The 6,882-nt window shown below is 37.9% G+C and overlaps 1 pseudogene; it reads left to right on the top strand.

Annotated features, from left to right (window-relative positions):
* Positions 1–5,112: 5,112 nt before the first annotated feature.
* Positions 5,113–5,613, top strand: LOC105289053 (annotated as a pseudogene).
* The last annotated feature ends 1,269 nt before the right edge of the window (positions 5,614–6,882 follow it).

Raw genomic sequence — 6,882 nt, 5'->3', positions numbered from 1 at the left:
CATGCTTAAAAAATAAACTTGAGCAACATTACCCCAGTCTCTACAGGCAGAATATATCACTATCACCTATGTGTTCCTTTCGTGTCCCATGAAGCCCAGAATCAGTAGAGCAGACAGAAGTTCTATGTGAAAGTCTTATCACTCCTATTCCTTTAAAAATAATTGGTGGTGGCAAGATTCAGTCTAGCACAATTAAATATATCCTTTTATTCCATTTACTCATGCTTATTCCTTTGGATCGGTTCAGGATCCTGGATTAATACTATCCCACTCCACTCTTGGGTTCTCTCTGGCATCAGGGATTAATGATGGCTTCCCCCTCTATTTTGCTCTTGCTTCCCAGTATTGTCCACATTTGACTGTCATTTCTTTAGTGCAGACCCCTGGAATGGTTTTAAAGAACTTGTTTCTGACATACCACACTCTGGGCATATTGCCATTATTGTGCTAATTTCATTGATTTATAGTTTTTTTGTTTTGATGTCTGTTTCTCTTGTGAGATTTTGAACTACTTAGAGTGTGAGTTATGACTTAAATCACCTTGTTATCCCTGATGCTGAATGGAGTTCTAGCCACAGTTGGGATAAGGAATCTATTTCCGTGAGTTGAAGAAAACAAAGAGAAAGAGGAAGGGAGGGAAAAAAAGGGGGAAGGAGGAAAGAAAGAATGAGATAAAAGAGAGAAAGACGCAAAAAACAGTTGTGGTATTATTCCAGCATCTACATTTTTTTCTTGAGAAAGGGCAAAAAGGAAATAACGTGTGCAACTCAAACTTAAGTCAAATAACTTTCTTTTAAATTTATAATGGTGAAGAAAATTAAAGTAACAAAACAATGAAGCAATTTTTGCTGTTGACCAGGAAAGAAAATTCTCAGAAACAAACATTTCCTTTAAGACCTTGGGCACATTTGCCTTTATCTCATATGGCAACTTAAAGCTCTCCTGGTAATGCAAGAAAATGGGTTGATTGAAGTAGATCTACCTCTTCCCAGGCCTAGAAAAGCAGTTTAGAATAGAGGACTGATATCCAATAATTTTGTCCTAACCTCCATCTAGCCTTTGAACAGAAGCTGGTTGGCCATTGCACAATGTTTGGAATCGGCATTGACCTTGGCATCACTGATTTCATTCATTGCCCAGTTTCTTCTTTTACTCCACCCTGGACAGAGCAATGTGGTTAAAATAGTTGATGGCTGAATTTCTGAGCAAGAGACCTTATTGACTCACAAATACATTTTCTTTGACACGTTTCAAGAGCACCTGCTTCTGACTCTACAGAACAAGTATTGTGAGAGGTAATTTCCTTGGAGAAAAATCTGTATCTCTCTCCAAAAAGAAGTTAATGCAAACATTTAATACACAAGAGTGGTTAAAAGTGTTAACTCTGGAGCTGGTTGATTTGGGTTCAAATCCTGGATCCTCCACTTTATTGGTTATATAAAGCTACTCTAATCAGTCTGTGCCTTAGTTCCCTCAACTGCATGTAAATAATAGGATTTACCTCATATGGTTGTGAGAATTAAAAGAGCCGATATTTTTAAAGTACTTACATACCACTGTACCTAACACACAGAAAGAAGGCACTATATGTTTGTTAAAAAAATAAAGTAAATTTAGCAGACAAATATAAGGTGTAGAAATACCTTTGAAACATTATCAAAACTTATTGAGTAAAGAGAAATCTAAACAAACAAACAAACAAAAAGATACATATGAAGTCATATGGGATAAATATCAAATTTCTTGAAAATTTTAAATAATATGGGTGCAAGAGTTTTATGGTTTCTTTAATCAATAGGGTAGGTACTACATTAAAAAGTATCCCATTGGATAAAGTTCCAAAAACCCATCTTTCCTTATACAGCCAATCTGTCTTTTCTAAAATTAAGTATAATGTTTTCGACAACCATGAAATATTGTTTAACGCCTTTTAAGTACACCATTAATTGCATATAGAGTGTTCTAGGAGGGCACTGTCATATACTGTAACAGAGAAGAAAAACTATAAGTTCTATAAATCCTACAAAAGTTTTAAAATGCTCAGAGATCAATAAACGCTCTGCTCTCTAAATTCTACTACTTTCTTCTCTGGCTGTTTCTTCATCACATGTCTGCCTCTATCTAGGAACAAAAGATTGGAACACTCAATTTTTAAAGAATGGGTAACTGTAATAGAGATACTATGATTACTGCACCTCACAATGACCTTACCAGTTGTTGTTTGTTTGCCGTGTTGTTTATTTTCGAAATAGTTCATGAGCCCCACATTTCTGAGTAAAATATTAATAAAATCAATGCAAAAGGAAAAGGGCTGGCAATATGACACCACACCTACCTGCCTTAATCAAAGTATCATTGTAAATTTTCAGCTGCTACCATGCTAATTAGATGTTTGGAGAAATCCCACAAAGCTTAGAGTGTTTTCCCCTTTCCTATATTTTTGGAAACAGATTTGAAAAAATCTAAATACTACTAAAAAAATCACCACATAATTAGTGAGGCCAAGTTGAAAACAACAGGACCGTATTTTTGTGAAGTAAATAAAAAAATATTTTTTGCCATCTGCACTGACACAAAAGTAAAGAGAGTGAAATGTTTCGTACACTTCTGCATTGGTAAAGTCCCAAATTATCACAGGGCAGTCATTTTCTATCCCTATTGTCCCACCTGCACTCTTCCTTCCCCCCACAGGAATCAATTGCTAATATAATTCATATTGTTGTGAGATATGCTATCCCTGGGTTTAACTGTTTAAGAAGAGAATTATACAGCCAAGGGAAGATGAAGCAAACTTTATAAAAGAAAAGATGTTGAGTGAAAACCTTAAGCATACCCAAGGCCTAAAGTTACTGACGTGGTCACAAAATGAGCTTAAGGGAAAAAGGAAATTGGAAGCAAAGAGGGTTATCTCCTGAAATCTAAGGTCAAAATATGCAGCTGGGGCTTGTGAGAGACTAGAACCAAGAACAGGAAAGTCAGGAGCCAACACAGCTGTTATTTCCAACATTTCTGTTTTCTCAAGGAAGCAAGATCCAACATCTCTCTTTCTCTCTGTAGAGTAGTTTAATTCTTCAATCTTGACATGGACCCACTTCCTAAACTCTGCTTACAAATGGACCACTTGACTATGGTCTTTACAAATTCTGGGGGATAGAATCTGACTAGAGGAGACAAGCTTCCAGATTGGTTCTCTTGGCCCAGTGAATGTTGGCCATTGGAGTTATGGAAATAGTGTATAATGAGGGTCATGACAATAGTCTACACCATGAGTTGGTGATTTTTTTTTTTTTTCCAGTAAAAGACGATATAGTAAATATTTAGGCTTTGGGGACCAGATATTCTCTGCTGAAACTACTCAACTCTGCTGTTGTAGCACAAAAGCAGCCACAGAGAATACATAAATGAATGGGTGTGGCTATGTTCCAATAAAACTTTATTTACAGAAATGGATGTTGGGCCAGATTTGTTCCACAGGCTATAATTTGCTGACACCTGGCCTACAGTTACACTATATACAGAAGAGACTTTTTAAAAAAGGGTAAGGGTGATCGTCTCTAATATACATACCCAGCACTGAGCATGGTAAACAGAGCCTTACATTGTGTGGGGGAACCTGAAGCATGGCTGCACTATTGGCTGCTAAGTCTTAGAGCAATGGCGTCATATTCTGAGAAGAGCTCTTGATTCTATCAATAAAATTCCCACCCCCAAGAACATGCCCATGTTCCCTTAGGATAGATGGGAAAGAGAGAGCTCAGAAGGAAAGTGGCCATTTCAGCAGACTGGAGCTAAAATAGAGAAAAATAGAGTGCTAATACAGGAAGGGAGAGTTTTCAGAAATATATGCCTGACAAATTTATTTCTAGCTACAGCTCTTCTGGGAATTGTATATTGTAGGAAAAGTGGTAGATAAACTCACAAGGTAAAGTTAGAAAACCATGCAGTAGGCAATTTTAAAGTCCTATTTTGAGCTAGGGAGAAAAAGAGGATATAAATATTGCATGAAGTAGTATTCTGAAATGATATTCCATCCATTTCAGCACACTAGATACTCAGTGTCTAATAGCACCTGAAACCAGGTGTGATAAGGATGAAGGGGAGAGAAGTACATCATTGCAGCAGCCACCCCAGCAGCATTAGAAGAGCTAAAGGCAAGAGCTAAAAGGCATTTTTTGATACTTTCCCTAAGCAACTAGTGTGACCCAGGGGGCTCAGCAGGAATAAATATGCTTTCTTTAGCACTTGCTGCAGTTAGATATGGTCAACAAGACCCAGCTCTGTAATCACTGGAGTAGGAGGACCAGCAATGGGTTTCAGTAACCTCTCTTAGCAGCAGTTTTCCTGTGTACCCTCATGGTTTTCATTGATTCACTTTTTTTGTAGTAATCTCCTTGATAGGACTGTTCTTCCTCTCTCTGCTGCAAAGATAGGCGAGAAAAGAGAGGATGGTGGCAACTACTGAAGCAGGTGGCTATTACAATTATTTTTTTCAATACCGAGTACTTGATATTAAAAATCAAAAGTTAAAAACAAATGACTTCTGAGTATATTTCCCACAATCTAGAGGCAATATAGCATAATGGCTAAAAGCGAGTCCAGGTTTCAAGTCTTAGCACTACCCAGGGGTGGCATTCTGAGTTGTTTATCCTCTCTCAGCCTCATTTTCCTTATTTGAAAAATGGCAATAAAAGCAATTATGACCTCATAGAATTGTCGTGCCTTTTAAATGAGATAAAATACCTAAAGAGCTTAGCTTAGTATACTTGTGCTTATCATGAATGCTAGCTATTATTACTATATTATCATTAACAAATAGGTAGCTAGTGAGACATTAAAGAGATACAAAACTATCATTTTGATATATGTAAAAAAAAAAAAAAAACAATTAGGGCTTAGATGTTGAAGGGCATTTTATTACTCCTTAAGCCAGTGCTCACAAAATTCCAGAGTCTTGACTATTTCTGCCAGAAGGAAAATGGTGATAACTAGTTTCATTTGCAATTGTTTTATATGCTCACCTATATGTGGTGTTTCATTTTACCACACCATAGGATTCCTTTGGAGCTACAGAACATTCAATCACTCCTCCATTATTCAGCAAATAAGCCCTCAATGAGTACACCAAATGTTACGCACTTGAGCTATGATCATGACAGAACCACTGGCCCTGTCCTCCTAGGGGATTACTGTCTAATCCACACGTATGTTCCGTTGCAGAGCACCTTGCAGCTCATCTGTTTACTGGAGAAAGATGTTTACTTTTTCCTTTCTTGGGTCCTTGCTTCCAAAAGGATCAGGAAAAAAAGGAATGGTCCTGCCAAAAAGGGCCACGGCCACGTGCAGCCTGTTCAAAGCACCAGGTGTATCTGATCTGTGCCCAAAGACAAGGTCGTTAAGAAGTTTTTCATTCAAAACACAGTAGAGGCCTCAGCCTTTGGAGACATTTCTGAAGTGAGAGTCTTTGATGCCTCCATGCTTCCCAAGCTGTATGTGAAACTACCTTACTGTGTGAGTTGTGCCACTCACAGCAAGGTAGTCAGGAACTGTTCTCCTGAAGCTCTTAAGGACCGAACGCGCCTATGCCAATTCAGACCTGTGGGTGCTGCCCCATGATCTCGGCCAAAGCACATGTAAGGAGCTAAGTCCTTAAGTACTAAAGAAAAATTCTCTGGAAAAAAAAATAGAAATTATACTTAAAAAACAATGTTTACTTTTTCCTAGTAACGATGAGTGTGATGTTCACTTACTCACCTGTATACTGCAAAAATGCTGTGGTGGATATGATATTTCAGATCACAGACTCCTGAGTAAACAGAAAGAGTAACTTTATTTTTCTCTAAATGAACTTAGTTTCTATCTCGAGACTCATTCTGTCAGGTAGTTAAAAGATAATCTTGGTTAGTTTGCAGTCAACGTCCCATCTTTCCATGGTTTCTTTCTTTGCTCTTCTCCATGGAGTTACATCTCCTTGGACTTCACAGTTGTACGCTATCTGGACAGCAGGGTTGTCTGATCCCTGGGAGCTCTCTCTCCACTCTGGCATTCACTGACAGATTTATTATTACATTATCTCCTCCATTGCTATGCCCTTATACCAACAACTGCAGGGTTGTCCACTTTTCCATCTGATATCCAGCTGTAAAGTCATTCTTCTCTCGAGATCTCTCCAATCTACCAGTTTGTTCTCTCAGCTATCATTTGCACCTTTACCAAATTTACAAAAAAATTTCCTACCCATTCTGAAGCTGTCTCAGGAGCTCTCTGTCCAACATCCTTTGAAACTCTTGTGGAGATTTGATATTGTGATAATTCTAGAAAATCTGTAAGGCTGCTCTGTCCAAGGCTCCCAGGTCACAAGTGAGCACAGTTCGTCTTTATTCTCATATCCCTGAACCTATACGGGAATTTTATTGATCTTGCCACCCCAAGAAGGCAGAGGTGGGTTCTCCTCTCAGAGATCCATACAAGCAACTCCTTCTATTGTTTTTACTTCCTCAGTTTTGCTATATTACGTTCTTCTAGAGTTCTTCCCTTTCTCTTCAGATCATAGAATTTTCATCTCTACTGGTGAAGGAAAAATTTGTATCAGGAAGTATTTGTCCAATTCTATTGCTTTATTCAGGGTCCTTAGCTTCTGAAGCTCAAAAGTCAATAAAAACTTGTTTTCTTTGTTTTATCTACTTGGAGAATTCACATGTTATGTGTAGCTATCCCACTGAAATAGTGGAATGGGGGAAAATGAGTTTCCAAATATGAAAGGATAACAAAATATTATTTTGCTACAATGTTAAGAGACAGAGTCCTTTGAGAAAATTGGGCATATGTGAATACCTGCAGTAACAGGAGCCAAGTCCATATGTTCCTGTCAAGATAATGATGGAA

The sequence above is a fragment of the Pteropus vampyrus genome, unplaced genomic scaffold (assembly GCF_000151845.1).
Source record: "Pteropus vampyrus isolate Shadow unplaced genomic scaffold, Pvam_2.0 Scaffold1, whole genome shotgun sequence".
In the NCBI taxonomy this organism is placed as follows: domain Eukaryota; kingdom Metazoa; phylum Chordata; class Mammalia; order Chiroptera; family Pteropodidae; genus Pteropus; species Pteropus vampyrus.
This window is presented reverse-complemented; position numbering and strand designations above follow the sequence as displayed.